This window comes from Aedes albopictus, chromosome 2 (assembly GCF_035046485.1).
Source record: "Aedes albopictus strain Foshan chromosome 2, AalbF5, whole genome shotgun sequence".
NCBI classification, from domain to species: domain Eukaryota; kingdom Metazoa; phylum Arthropoda; class Insecta; order Diptera; family Culicidae; genus Aedes; species Aedes albopictus.
The window spans coordinates 381,886,705-381,903,228 of record NC_085137.1 but is presented as its reverse complement, the minus strand read 5'-3'; the positions used below and the strand labels follow the sequence as shown (position 1 = coordinate 381,903,228).

General features: G+C 37.5%; 1 protein-coding gene across 5 annotated transcripts in view; it reads right to left on the bottom strand.

The window, feature by feature from the left end:
- The window catches only part of LOC109403214 (protein alan shepard), a 789,956-nt gene that overhangs the window by 509,539 nt on the left and 263,893 nt on the right, over positions 1 to 16,524 (bottom strand). The gene's annotated exons all lie outside the window — the stretch shown is intronic.

Below are 16,524 nucleotides of genomic sequence, written 5' to 3'. Positions count from 1 at the left end.
CCCTACATATAACTAAAATAATGGCATGGATTTAAACAGTAGGGGGGGTGGGGGTAAGACGGACATGTTTAGTAAACACTCTATTTTTACAGTGTAAACAATGCGATAATTAAAATTTTATCTCCATACTATATACTTCAACTAAGGTACTTTACAGTCTGCAAGCCGATTTTGCAATAAAATTTGATTTTCCATGACTTTTGAGATAATTAAAAAGTGATCTCCAAATGTATATTTTTCAACAGTGTGGGTAAGACGGACCGGTAGGGTGGGTAAGATGGACACGTTTGGAAATTTAGCTAATACGCCTCTAATTGTGTTAAATGATGTTTGTGGCCGTTTGTATTCGGTAGATCAATCATAGTAGAATCTTAATTTGGCTTTGAATCTCTTAGCGAAACGTGTTTCTGCAAATTAAAATCTATTTTGTAAATTGGAAACCTCCGTAGACTGATAAACGCCTAACAGTATGCAATGCTCTGGTAATTTTACAAAGTTCAAACTGTTCCAACAACAAAAATTCTAATAAAATGAATTTTTGAATAAAAAATCAATATAAAATGCTTTATACGGCTTCCACAATCATTTTTGTACTCCATAGATTTCAATCTGTGAACAATGTGTGGGTCTTAATGTATTTTTTACGGCACTATCAAAGTAACCCCAACACTGTCCGTCTTACCCACCCTCAAGGCGGACCGTCTTACCCCCACACAACGCAAAATATTCATTCCACAACCGTTATTTATATTCCATGAAATTTACCTGAATGTCGTTGTGTATAGGATGAAACAGTTTAAAACTACTGGGAAACTCAAAATAAAATGCAAAAACTTAGCAATTTAATGTTAAAAAGCTTATTTATTGCCGCCTCAAAATTAGATCCCAGCACAAAAGCGTGTAGCCTTGTAAATAATTGATTATTTTTTGCACTTTTGACATATGTATTCTCTCATGGAGTGGTTCAATAATCATCAACTGATGAGAAGATAGAGTTAATCGTAAAAGAAAGTCAAATTTCAGCTCTTAAGTGCCAGAACTAGTCGGTGGTCCGTCTTACCCACCCGGTCCGTCTTACCCCCATCCCCCCTAATCCGTTGATTGTAAGGCATATCTCTTATCTCACGGCTATATATGCGAGTTACGTGATACTGCCCCTACGTATCTTCTTCTTCTTTTCCTCAGGGTTGGCAGTCTACTGAAAAACTATACTGCCAAGTCTAGTCGTAACGTGTTCTGTCAGTTCGGCTGACGATCAGCCAATTTGATTGTTCGTTTTTTTGTTTTTTTTTGACGAAAATCGTCTTTAGGCACCAATCTTTGGATCGGTGGATGTTTTATATCGGTCCTTGTTTAAATAAATATGGTATTTATTATGCCGTTTAAAAAAGAAAAACGGCATTAGTTTTTGTGTTCGTGTACATTTTCTGACAACTTTAGGCCCCTTGAGGGATCACTTAACCCTAGTGTACATGATGAGTGTGATAATTGTTGGAAAACGACGATATAAACTGGTAAAAATTCGTTCGGAAATGCCAGACATAGCCAAAAATTACTTCAGAGGATATTACAAATTTATTTGCTGTGTGTATTTTGCTTGGAAAATATGTCAAGATTTAAAAAATGTTAACTTGAATATCTATATGATGCCTCAATATTTAATACGGCGATTGTTTTCTTGAGCTTATTCTCTGAAACCAAGTAAAATGGTTCTCCTTGGTTAGTTGCGGAAGATATACGGAATTATAAAAAAATCACAATTGAAATCTCTATCATGCTCATATAAAATATATCCACATTGAGTGGACTTGATTTATCACTTGTGTTTTGTTTGAAGGATATTGTATGGCACGAGAAAGGCACCATCACCGCTAGGTGGATTAATTAGGGTTTTTTTTTTTGAAAATGAAGTGACATACATTCCCATACTTGATCAAATGATGACATTTCAAGAATCAGGCTGCCTCTGTTGCCTGCGTTTTAGTACTTTGAATTTAATGTTATTGTTATAACGTTTTGAAAAGATGATAAGGTATCATGTATTTTTGAAATGATTTTTGTTGGGAAATCACTCCAAGGGGTGTTTTTTTCATATACAAATAAACAGATGGGAAACTGACGCGTTTTGTTCTCTTCGTAATGAGATTTTTTTAACCTGTTGAATTCAACGTTGGCCTCAAATCTTTCCCAAGCTGAATTATACAACTTGGTCGACAAAAACCCCTCATGATGAAAAGAACATACCTGGTGATAATACCCAAAGTCACCTTATATGAATAAACTACAAAATGTACAGCGGTCTACGCTATTTTGCACCATGAAACGCACTAAAAGACCGTTTGATAACTAATCCGAAATTTATCCAAATTAAATCCACACACAAGCAATCGTCGACTACACTGTGTAAAAGAATATTCAACCGAAAAGAAAAAAAAAATAAACTGTTCTGAATGGTTTCTTTCGTGACTTGCGAGCATCTGTTCGAAAGATATTGACCCAGACGAGGTGAAAACCGAAATAGGATAGGTAGATGGTTGCAGTATTAATAACAATGTCACCACTTGTCGCGTCGACATGTCACACCACCCGTCACACGACAGGAGACTAACAAATTGGACATGACGGGCAGTCGGTCACCAACGCGAGTTTGTTTAGTGTAACACCAAATGATGTTTTACTATTGAACGGAACGGTGAGAGCTAACTTGTAAGGTAGTGGATCGCGTGCTGGGAATGATAACCAACTAATAGACTGTAATCACGTAAAAGTATTATCTGATCTAGGATAATAAAACGATGTTGATATTCACAAATTGGTGCCCGAAAGTTTGTACAAAAGTTTGTTTATGATTAGGTTTTTGATTTTCTGAAAAACATTCCAATTGCTTTGAAAATAAGTCCTAGGAATTGTTTCGTGTAAACAAGTCTCTGAGATGCACTAAACATCATAATTCCCAAAACGACATCATCGAATTCTGATCCATCCGGACAACCACTAAGCGTAAAATTCACAACCAGATAAGTGCACTCCAAGTAAATCTACGACGACCGCATTGAAGAAGGCAAACAAGTTGACTCAGCTTCTGCTGCAGCAGAAAACTTTGTTGCATTTGATTTGAGAATAGAAGACAGACAAGAAGGAACCCCATCTTCCCCGTTCATTGTGTCCCTCGTCACCAACTGAATTGCTCTTCGTCTTGCCGACAAGGCTGCTGCTGCTGCAAATAAGCGCATTAAGCGTTGCAGCAGCACAGTTCCTGATGAAGACGACTTCCCAAAGTAAATATTTGAGTAAACATTGAATGCAGTCAGCGTCGTCGTCGTCGACGTCTCCGAATCTTACCGCCGCAGGCCGGAAGGTTCTCAGTAGTCAGTGCAGAAGAGAGGAACCATCAGCTACAAACAGAAGATAGTATGTATGTAGTTTGAAATCAGAAGTTGCGTCCGAGTGGATTTCCAGATGGAGAATCGATTATGAGTTATTGTGGCGAACAGAGGGACAAAATCGATGGAAGAGGGTCAAAAGTGATTAAGCAAATCGGTTCACTGGTTTCGGAGATATGACAATGACAGTTCAAAAATTGCTAGACTAAAAATAGAGCTTTACTAGAACGGTTCTAGTTTCGTGAAAAATTATCCAATCGAGTCAAACTTCGAGAACTTCTGATGCACTTGTTTTGATTACAGCTTGTTGAACCTTGTGAAAGAAAAAAAAATAACTATCCCAATCATTTTGGTGCTTCAGGATTTCATGACCCAGCCTGCGTCAACAGGATACGATGAACATGAGAATCTTGATGCTTATGCTTCAATTAACTAAGTTCATCATTTCAAAGCGCATGTTTCATGATTTCATGATCTAATTTGGACATTTTCCCCAACAATAAAAAAATAACACAAGAGTTGCGATATTTGAAAAAAAAAAAACCCTAATTAATCCACCTAGCGGTAATAACGCCTTTCTCGTGCCTTCAAACCCTCATTTCAACAAAACTCAAGTGATATGTTGATGAATATCGTACTTTCATACGTTCAACAGATATCCATTTCTTGGTACCAGAAATCATATAGATTTTCTGGCTCTTGATATTTGAGCCTTAAACTCTTAAAAAAAGCCGCAATCTTGAATTTTGATCCGCCATTTTGGATTTAAGTGCGGCATCTTGCAAATTCTGGTCGCCATTTATGGACTCTAGGCTTCTTCCCCATATCAGATATGCCGATATTGAATGGTTTTAGAGCCTAAAACTCAATTAAACAGCCGTAATCATGAATTTTGAGGCGCCATCTTGAATATTCTGGTCGTTATTTTTAACCATTTTGACTATCATCTTAGACATTTTGGTCGCCATCTTTGATATTTTAATCGTATTTTTTTACTTCAAACATCTTCCCAATACAACATATACCCATAATGAATGGTTTAGAGCTAAAACTCCATTAAATAGCCGCCATCTTGAATTTTGAGCATAATATTGGATTTTAGACCGCCATCTTGGATATTGTGGTCGCCATTTTTGGAAATTCTGGACTTGGTTCAGTGTTGTATACGGCCAGTTGTACCGGCGCTGGTCCGGATTACTGAAATGGCCATAACTCCGAAAACCTTGACCGATTTGGACCATTTTCAATAGGAATCTGGAAAATCGGCCAATGGGAAGTGCATTAAAAGTGAGTGAACTTTTTTGCGCACATACATACACACATACATACACACACACATACTTACACACACACACACACACATACAGACATCATCTCAATTCGTCGAACTGAGTTGATTGGTATATGCGGCTTGACCCTCCGAGCCTTTTATCGAAAATTCGTTTTTTGAGTGAACATATAGCCTTTCAGTACACTTCGGTGTACGAGAAAGGCAAAAAAACGTCATAAAAAACGCTATATTTCAAAAATGCGTTATATTTAAAAACACTGGCAAAAAAGTCAAGTCATGGTAGATGAAGAAAGACCTAAAGTTTCAGAGAGTTCTAGGATGTATCATAGGGGCTATCGGTGGCATTTCAAGGGGCTACAGGGTATTTCACGGGAGCTTTGAGGGGTGCTTCAAGGGGTGTTATACAAGGGCGTCTCATGGAGGTTTCAGAGGAGTTTTATGGGGTTTCGGAGGGTCTTAGGTGCGTTACATGGGATTCGAGCGGGTATTTGGTTGAAATTCGGAGGCATTTCATGAAATTTCAGAGGATTCCGGAGGGTTTCACAAATGTCGCAGAGGCGTTACATAGGCGTTTTCGGGGGTTTCGGAGGGATTCAGGTGCGTTACATAGTGTCCGAGGAGTTTTTGGGAGATGTAGTAGGCATTTCTAGAAGCTGCTGAGGATTTTCGGCGGGTTTCAAAACGTTACCGGGGGGCTCAAATAGGTGTTTAGAGGGTTTCTGAGGGTTTTAGGTACGTTACATGGGAGCCGAGCACGTTCTAAGGAGATTTCGGAGGCATTTTAGGAAGCTTTGGTTGATTTTCGGCGGGTTTCAGGGACGTTAAAGAAGCATTTTTGGAAATGTCGAAGGGTCTCGGGTACATTAAAGGGGGTTCGAAGGGATGTCAGGGAGTTTCTAGTAAGTATAAAAAAGCATTACAAACCTTGAAACACCCTGAAAAGCCTTCCCAAGTAACAATTTAAATTCCTTTTAGATTTGTTTATTTTTATGGAAGCTTTATCATAGCATGAAGAATTCATGAAACATTTATAGTTGTTTTTATCAAGAGAAAATAATCTCCATTCGTATGCGGTTTTTAAGCTTTCTTCAAGTTAATTTTGAAAATTGCGCATAAAACAACTTGATTCCCTAAGGCATTTGATCTTATAATAAGTTTTAAGACGTATTTGAAGTTATTTTCAACACATAACATCAACAAACTTTATTAAAAGTTTATGCTTCGTTTATTCAAGTACAATTCATCTGAGTTACTCTCCTTTAAAAACTTCTTAAAGCTTTCAATTCTTGAGCTAGAGCCACTAGTCTGGAACAAGAACTAAGCGGAATAATAAAATCTTATTAATTCAAATAATAAATTATGCAATAAATTGGCCATTTTATGCAAATATAAACACTCAAACATTTTTGCTCACTGTTAATTTTGCCGTTTTGGTGCTCAAATATAATCATATCGACGAAATATTAATTTTATAGCCAATCAAAAATGCGAGTAGCTTGCTGAGGTCGTCCAACCTTCAGCCAGTTACTCACACAGGCCACAGCAGCTTGAATCGAAAATGAAATGGGTACTTACTGTGACTCTTCTCGTGCTTATGCTAAATAGTGTAATACTAGTAAGTTTTAGAAATGCACTTATTAAATAGACGAAACTATAATGGAATTGGCACTTCCTGAGGCAAAATGTACAGAAACAACTTTCTAGCTCCAAAAAGGTAAACAAACAATTGTCAAAGGCGGTTACTCTGGAATAAAACGAATAAGTTTCATTTAAGACGAACAAATCTGCCTTAAGATCATCATTAGTAAAAACAATCTTCAATAAATGCTGTAGATTTCATGCAAGGCGACTTGGTTCCATCATTGTTTTGAGGTGGTTTGGATTAAAGGTAATAACAATTGATGGCGGCTGCATGAGTTTTGTTCGCTTGGAACGGCAGCCATGCTTAGAAAGAATTGAAAAAGTGGCGTAGCCTTTTGTTTTTATAGGAAATGTATGTCTTCGTATATTAATGAATGATATTATTTTTGAGGCGCTTCGTTATTTTCGTTTGTTTTGGGTGGCATATCAACGACAAAGTGGGTATGGCACGGAAAATTTTGATTCCCTGTCATCAATGATCTGTCAGGCAATTTTGATGCATTAGCCATTTCAATTTGATGAAAATTAATTCGCAGTTCAATTAACATTTCATCCATGAAACAAAACTAGTTCGCATCTGCATAATGCTGAGGTAAAAGATTTCATTTATCATGCACTATTAGCTTTTTTGAGAAAGACAGCTAAAAGATCAACATGCTTCAAGCTATTCTTGTTAAAGTTTTATGAAGTTCTTATAACCTATCATCAGTGTTAGGACATAAATACAACTAGTTTCAAAGCAGTCTTCAAAACCAGTCTTGAAGATCTCCTGAAGAGTGGGCCAGATTAGTCTTATGGATAGTTTATACCTATTTTATCTCGGATTTGCAGAACAAAGAGCTTTATTGCTAAGTTTTATTATTCAATCTTAGAAATTACTTCAGGATTGCCACAAAAGTATAATTGTTACTTGGGTTGAAAGGCCCCTAAATGCACATCTGAAACATTCAAAAGCTCCCTGAAGCCCCCCCTTTGAAGCCACCCAATATCCCCTGAAATGTATCTGATACCTCACTGAAAGGTCCTGTAACCCCTTGAACTTCAGTGTATTCCTTAACTTGGCCTGAGTCGACGCAATCGAACTAAATTTCTCGCCGTTCAGGGAATACTATGGATTTGGAAATTGTTTTCACAGTATACTCGTGCACATGTCTAGTCACAAAAAGATTTTTTTAGAAAAATCCCATTATGAATTCATGGAGGATTTCTAATAGTGTTTCTCCTAAGGTTTCTCTAGGTATCTTCGGAGTTATTTCTGAACTAATTCTTTGGAGGAGTTTATGGACGAATTCTAGCAGCAATTTCTATCAGTGTCTCATCAGAAATTCCTGATGAAGCTTCAAAAAGATTTCTCCTGCAATTCCTCTTGGAATTCAACATAGGATGTCTGTCGGGGTTCCTCAGGAATTTCTCTTACGATTCCTCCAAAATTTTCCTGGAATTCCTCCAGGGAGTCCACTTGAAGTTCATTGAGAAATCCTTGTAGTAATCTCTGAAGGAATCATTGCAAAAATTCCCGGAAGAACTTCAAACGGACTTCGTTGAGGAATCCCAGAAAGACATCCAGGAGGATTCTTGGCAGAAGTTTTCGGAGGAATGCGAAATTCCATGAGGATTTGCTGGAGAAATCTTTTGAGAAATCCTCGTGGAATTCCACCAAGAATGCCTGATGGAATTCTGCTAGGAAATTTTTGCTGGAATCCTTACATGAATTTCTCCAAAGAGTTGCTCCGATGATCTCTTTCTGAAGTGCTGTCGTAGAAAAATCAGTGCTGGTTACTCAAAGTTTCCAAATTTCTGCGCTCCCTATACTGGTAGGCACCAAAGGAATAACTTCACTGTTGCGCCTAATTATAAGTTATTATGGGAAAACTCCGCCTTGCATTATTATTTAACTTTTTTTTGTAATTATCGCGATAGGGACATTCTTGCTGGAATTCATTTTATGAGTACTGCAGGATTGCTTCCTAAAATTTCAAGAATATTCTCCAGGATTACCTTCAGTGACACCGCCAGAAATTCCTTTAGAGTTATTTGAGGATTTATTAAAAAAAATCTGGAAAGTTGACAGAAAGAAGATTTTTGTAGCATTTCTAAGAATGATTTTTGCAGGAATTCCTCTTAGTATCCTTTCAAAATGCATTTCTGTCCATGGGATTCTTTGAAGATTTTCCTCCAGAAATTCCTTTTGAGATTCTGAAATTTTCATTGGCACTTCTTCAGAAGTTTCTAAAGAAATATCTCAAAATATTGAAACTGGTCCACGGGCTTTCTCAGAAATTTCTTCTGAATTTCTTCCTGGAGCTCCTTAAGGGATTCTGTAAGAAATTCTTTCAGGGATTGCTACTTAAATTTATATTTGTATTATTTCATGTAGGAAGAAATTCTCCTACATATATAAAAGAATTTCTCTAGAAATACTGCCAGCATTTTTTTCAATAGTTTTTCTTTAGGATTTTTCAGATATTTTTTTTAAATTTGTTGAGTGATTCATTTAGGAATTTCTCCACGGCTCTCTTCAATTTGTTTCATAAAGATTTGGAGATTCTTTCCGACATCCACATGCATTTGCGCAGACACAAAGATATATACGGTCTGCTGTGGATACAAACGATAGCAATTATCATTTCCTTTCTCTTTCCCACATTGGCTTGTAATCTGACGTGGTAGACGCCATTATCGCCTAAAAATAGAAGATCACCATTACTCTGAAGATGCCTGGTTGTTCCCGGCAGATATCTCATTGGTTACTTTTGTGAGCATTTTGTTTATTTTTTCTGCTCAATTTCCTTCCAAAAATTTCACTAGGTAGTTGTTTTGCGATTTATGTGTACAAATCCCTTCAGAAATTGTACAAGACTTTTGTCTGAGAATTCCTTCAGGGGTATCTCTGGGAGTTCTTCCAAGGGTTCCTTCAGAAAATCCTAAGGGGTCCCTCAGATATTTGTTGTGGGATCTTTTCAAGAACTCCAACAGTGTCTTTCCTGCAATTTCTGCAATTATTTTAAAAATAATTCCTTCAGAAATTCCTCTATGGATTTTAACAGTAATCCGTCTTAAAGTTTCTTAAGCAGTTCTTTTTTTTTTTCTTAGAATCACTTGCAGAGTTCGTTCATAAGTCTCTCATGATTTTTTTCTGCGAATTGAGGGTGTGTCTTAAGGTATTCTTCTAGGTAATATTCAAGGCATTCGTCCAGGAATTGCCCAAGAGATAACTTTTTCAAACATTTTTTTTCAGGAATTTTTGTACAGATATTCCTTTTAAATATTTTCAAAAAGTTCTTCTAAAAGTTTTCAAATGTATCTCCAGGAGTTTTAAAGAGATTTCCTGAGACAATCCTCCAGGGATTCCGTAGAAATTGCTTCAAGGACTCCTCAAAATTTTTCAGAAATTTTTTGTGCAATTTCTGAAAGAACTTCTAAAAATTGCCAGCGGAATATCTGAACAAATACTGCAGAGATCGCAAAAGACATCCCAGGAGATTTTGCTAATGAAACCCCAACGGCAATTCCCAAACAGAAATACTTGTAGGAATTCCTGGAAAAATCACTGAAGGATTTTCTCAAAAAAATATTGGGGAAACCTAGGGAAGAATTTCAGCAGCAATACCTGTAGGATTTGCAACGAAATCTGTTGAAGAATTTCTGGAAAACTCCATTGAAGAACTTCTAAATAAATCTATTGATGAAATTTCTTAAACAATGCTGAAAAAAGATGATTTCGGAGATAGAAATATCTCAACAAAGAAATTTTAGAAGCTATTTCAGAAGGAAATTCTGAAAGAAACCCTGAAAGAGTTTCTGCAGAAAGTTGTAGTAGAATCCCTGTAGAAATTAATTGGATGTACTTTTGAATGAATCTCTGAAGGAATGTCGGAAGACATCCCAGGAAATTTCAATGGAATCCCAGAGAATCTTCTTGGAAAATCCTTGGAGTTACTTATACAAACATTTAGAAGAATTTGTAGGAAAATTCCTGAAATTCTTCAAAAGTCACCCATGTAAATCGTTCAAAAATATTTTTTTTAGATTCACTAGAAAAAATCTACGAAGGAGTTGATTGGTTGGATTAAAGCCTAGGGCTGGAAATCTCTATAATAAAGAAATAATAAATAATAAAGACTAAATTCCTGTGGTAATTTCTGAAGAAATCCATGGAATAATGTTAGAAGAAATCCATATAAGATTTCCTTGGACAAATTTATAAAAATATCTTATAAGGAACTTTTAAAGAAATCTACAGGGATATTTCCAAAAGAATCTCAATAAGAAGTTCAGAAGAAATCTTTATTGCAATTTCTAAAGAATTTTGCGGAAGATTTTCTAAAGAAACCCTTGGAAAATTTCTGTAAAAAAATTTTCTCCAAGAAAACATGAAAAAATAAAAAAAAAGAATATTTTCTGAAGGAATCGCTGGAAGAAATACCTGGAGGATTTTGGATAAATTTCTTCAGATATTCATGAGAGTCTCAGAAATCCATGGAGAAAACTTTTATGAATACTTTTCTCAAATGGGATTTCCCTAAAGATTCTTGCTGAGATTATACCAGAGGTTTCTTCTAGGATTCCTGTACAAATGCTTCCTGTGATGCCTCCTAGGCGTCTTATAGAAATTGCTCTTGTGATTTCTCTAGAGATTTCTCCAACAATTTCTCTAAGGATTCCATCAAAAATTTCTGCTAGGGTTACTACTCTGATTTCTTCAGGAATTCTTACTTGTATTTCTCAAACAATTTCAACCTTGATTGTTACGGATTGGTACTCCAAGTAGGATAGGAGGATTCTCAACAGTAAATCACGGCAACTCTCCCTGGTGCATTCAACCACGAATTCCTGAATGAATCCTAACAACATTCCTGTAGTATCCCTGAGGAAGTCGAGATTAAACATGAATTACTGGGTAAATTCTAAGGAAAAAATCCTTTCCAAGCAAAATTTTTAGTCAAATAAACTATAAGAAGTTCTAAGAACCATCATAAAACCAAAATAAAATGCATAAGGTTTTATGTCGGTTCTCAAGACCTCTACAAGTATTATTGGTCATCAAAATGTTACTTGAGTTGTAGAAACTCACGAATCACAGGATTTTTCGAAGAAAAATATGGATGAATCTCACAACAATATTTTTTGTAGGAATCTCAGCTGCAGTTGCCTGAAGAATTCTGGAATTCTGGAGGAGTTCAAGAATTGCACCAGAAAAGTCCTCCGGTTACAGGGACCATTCCGTCGTTTTACATATATGTCTAGTTTCATGTGTATTTCATAAACGGCGATATTTTAAGTTCGATTGTGCCGACTACGGCCGAAACGGGTTTAAGTGTTTTCTGGTGTTTCTAGGTTTAAAACATGAACACTACCAACAAACTTAACACTTTGTTTCGGTTTGAAAGAGTTTTGACTACCAATATTCCTAAACTATGCCACTATGTACAACTGCAGTGAATGCACCTCTCCCTACACTGGAACGATTATCGGATTGTGAAGAAACTTTTCCATCTCACCATTCGCACCAACATCCCCTTTGAGCGATCCATTTCCGCTCTCCCCTTTCTATTAGTTCCAACAAGCCGGGTATGATCGGTTTTCCGCTCATTAGACCAGTTGAGGGTGGTGATTCATGTGGTCGGTACATTAGTATCCGGAAGCACTTGTACCGCTGCTGCTTGTGTTACACCCAGTTCGATATGTGCAAAGTTGATTCGCTTCAATATTGACTTCGATTATGGTTTCGAGTCGGGATTCTAATTTCTAAATTCAAGAATATCAAAGTGGAAGTGTTGAAACATGTAGAAGTTGGTTCTTTAAAACGTAACCTTCGTCAACGAACGGTAAAGCTCGGTTCCGACAACACTCGTGATGGAAAAGTAACTAAGCTAGTTATCAACACGTGCGCACGTTGGCTGGTCAGTGAATTCCACGGAAAGACCTTCATCCGGCACACTTTTCAAACATCCAACCATATAGTTTTGATCGGATCTTCCGGGAAACAACTATCTCTAATGACACTGCTGACGAGCGATTTTATTTTCTCCCGTCGTCGTATCTAGAACACCCCATTACACATGGAATCCATTTTGGCATTCCATTAATGCGCGATAGACGTCGTCATTTTGGCAAATGATTATTACGGACATTTCATCAGAATGCGACGTCGTCGTCGACGGTTGCTGATTTTCTATTGCGTCATCAGCAGTTCCATCAACGAAACGGAACGTTCGTCAACCGGGGCGTCGTCGCGTCCTATATTTGGTAATTGTCACCCACTTTGTAAAGATTGGCGACATTTTTTTTCTGTTAAACTAAAATGCCTTTCTTCTTAGAGGTATCAAATGACAGGCAGAAGCCCTCCAAAATTGCGTGACCTAATACTGAGATTTTACGTATACACAGGCGCAATGTGCGTGACTTGTAGTTTCCGCCATCCACGTGTGATATATGAATGGAAGAAGTGGATAAGGACTGGACGGATGACATGGGGCTGCCGACGGACGGGAGGCAAGGTAAAGCGCTACGACAGACGATGGATGGATAGCGTGACGATGAAAGCTTTGAATTTACCGCGATTTGATTGGTGGCAATCATTCGCACTAACGGGCAATGTTCGTTGATTGTTGTGTGGATTTGAGGCAAACAATTACGGTGGCCTTGGGAGATTTTTTTTCGTATTTTTTATGACAGGGGTGTCTATTTTACTACCTGGTTTTCATTGATTACGAAAAATCTTTTGACTGTCCTAATCACGAAACATGTGGGGATCACTCAGGCGCAAGGGTGTCCCTGAGAAAACTATCGGCCTCGTTGAAGCACAGTACAGGGCATTTTCGTGCAGAGTACTGTTCCTCATCGTAATCGACGAGATCCTGGTAGGCGTGATTGACCGTGAACCAAATCATGGGTTGCTATGGCAGCCCATTCCCATAGAACACCTAAATGGTTTCGATCTGGCTGATGACGTTGCTCCCTTAACTCAACGGCGCTCTGATATGCAAAGTAAGCACGAGGATCTTGCCAATCGCTCTTCGGTGGCAGGGATTACCATCAAGACCAAACCGTTGGATGTAAACAAGGTCAACCCTTCCATCTTCACGATAGCTGGGCAAGCGGTGAAGAATGTTGAAAGCTTTCAATATCTTATTACAAGTTTTATTTATCGTGTTATACGTACGTTTTTAACTTGTAAACTTTTACCCAAGTTTAATGCACATTTATAGTGTTCCGAAGTGACAGGGCACTATGAGAAATCAGTGATATACTTTTGATGGCCTACATTTAGGTAATTTCGGGCAATTAATAACTGGAAGACATGTGTAGACCCTTCCCTAACAGGGACATCAAAGTGTAGACGTCTCACATTAAAATCTGATTCAGGATGCCCCTCAGGATTAGAAATTCCTAGACAAAACACAAGCTATGTAAGCAAGCAACGCTGCAAACTAAAGGCAACCTGCCAGACATAATACGATTACAGGATTGACTGATGGACCAACAACATTTATGAAACCTCGTCATCCTGCCATCAGAAATTGTTATCCACTAGGGTAACCGGGCAAAATATATGTTCTGTGTTGTATTTGTCCAAGTGTGATGTCCTATTTTATTACGCATTTGTAAGGTTCCACTATACTGCCCATAATCGCATAGTTTAAGTAAGCGCCACTGTAGTTTTCAACATACCTTTGAAATTTTAACAATGATTAATGACATTTTGATGATTTTTTTTTCACGTTGATATCTAGCTAGTGAGTAGATCTTGTGGTCTATTGGATAAAACTGGTCACAATTATGCACATTTGATAGATATTAACTTGTGAATGCTGACATTGTCAATGGTGGTTACGGCAACTATGCGATCATGGGTAGTATAATATGTTATATTTTAATGTGCATTTGTAGTGCTTCATTATTATTTTCCGTAATAATCTTGGTAGCCAAATGGCGACTGATGGTCGCATTAAGATCGACATAGGTGCAAGAAGGATCAAGAAGACGAGGGCTGCCTTTGCGAATTTTCAACTCGAATATGAAATCTGTACTTCAGTACGCCAGTGTGTGTATCAGCAAAAAACTCTCAACGGCCTGCGGTATGTGATTCGTGCATGGTGGCCTCACAATTGGATCTCCAATGTAGAGCTCCATCGTTGATATCATGAAAAGCCGATAGCAACAGAAATTCGGGAGCGAAAGTGGAGGTGGGAACGAAATTTGGGTGCTCAGGACGAAGTAAGAAAATTCAAGCGTATAGTAGAGCATCATCTTCAGCGATGTTCCACCAGTTGCCCTGAACGTTTAGGGTTCCCAGGTAGTTTAACCACGTAAAGATGTCACAAGTACTCTACACTCAAGAAAACACTAATTCTATCAATCATTACCTCAGCACCAACATCACTAGGTCTGCCTCTGTCTTTATCCGCAATCATGTGAATCGTTCGGTTCTTTGAAATAAATTAATAGGTGGTGAGTCCGCAAAATGTATACTCGAAACATGTCAAGGATCGCAGGGCAAAGCCTTCCGTAACTATATATTCAGGAATTTTCTTCTCCAGATGTCACCAAGAGTACCTTCCAGGATTTCTGCTGGAATTTATCAATGAATTTACCCCGTGTTTATTCCTGAAGTTTCAGCCGGAATTTTTTTAGGAGATACTTCCGAGATTTCATCCAGAGGTTTTCCAGAATTTGCTTCCAGAGTTCCAAGCGAAATTTTTCCCGGAGTTCACTTAGAGGTATTGCGGAGCTCCTTCCAGTATTTCTCCAGGTGTTTCTTAAGGAGTAGGGTAACTGTACCAATTATGGCTATAGTACTAATTATTCGCCATAGTTAATTTTTACCCTTTAACGATGTAAATCCACAATGCAAATTTTGTGAACAAATGATCGCGTTCACAAAAGATGATTGCACTCATTCAAACTTCACAATTTATTCAAATTATGATAGAAATAAATCATTTTCCTTAAAATTTTGGTTTCCTTGCACCCTTTTTCGCCATAGTGTACCAGTTATGGCTAACCCCATAAGGAATGCACGCAACTAGTGCGAAAAGGAACCGAAGTTAAAAAATGTAACCATAACTGGTACAGGGTTCCTATCATTGTCACACGCTGTAATCAATACTAAAAGTAGTTTTGGCTCCGTTTCTATATTTTTTCCTGCAAAGTATGGAATCTAAGCTGTCTTTTAACTTATTGATGACATTCGTTGGTCTTCTCGTTATTTTTGTATAAAAAGCTTTCTTTAGGTAGTGCCATAATTGGTACACCCACCCTACCTCCTAGAATTTTCCCCAGGCCTTTTGGCGCTTTTTTGAATTTCAGATGTCTTCACAGAATTTAAACCGATTTATATGCTTAAATTTATTCCAGACTTTCTATTCGACATCATCCCAGGTTTTCTCGAGGAGTTTATCCTGGAATATCTCTCAGAAAATCTGCTAACCCAAGTAACCAAAAGTTCCGCTTCCCAGGACAAAATGCACTTTAAGGTTTCATGGATTTCAGATATAAATAGTTCCGAATGAAACTTTCTGGCTGATTACGAGGCTAACTACTTGCTGGAACTTCGTACCTAAGTTCCAGAAAGGCTCATTATTAACCTCTTAAGCAGCTTGAAAGCTGTTTAACATACTATTCGGAACTTTATTGGAGCTTTCTAGGTCTATGAAGTTCATTTCAGTAATCTGATGTGCAAAAGATTTTTTTTTATAATTTTAACAAAAACTACTGTATAAGATTTTTTTATGAACTAATTTAAGTTTACCAAATCAATGAATAACAGTGTAGCAGAATGACAGCAGGAGGATCCGATTCAAATCTTTATAGGAGTGTGTCATACTGAACCCAAGTAACACACTTGTCACCTAAGAGTCACGGCGGCGCAGGTTTTTGTTGCGCAGAAGTTACTGCGACTTACTTTTAGCAAGTTACTATTTATTTGTTAGAAGTAAGTCATAGTAACTTCTGCGTAACAAAAACCTGCGCCGCCGTGACTCTTCGGTGACAAGTGTGTTACTTGGGAAGTAAGTTGGGTCATGTTTATGCAATACAAATAAACAATAGAGGCTGTGGAAAAGTACATTTTTGTATTCACATTAGTTTTGAGAAAGTTCCATCAGAAGCTATTTACAAGGCTATTCAGCTTCCTTATGTGATCTTTAAAGTTCCAAAATTGCTTAAAAATAAAGCTACTTAGAAGGCAAAAGAGCAACCTCTAGC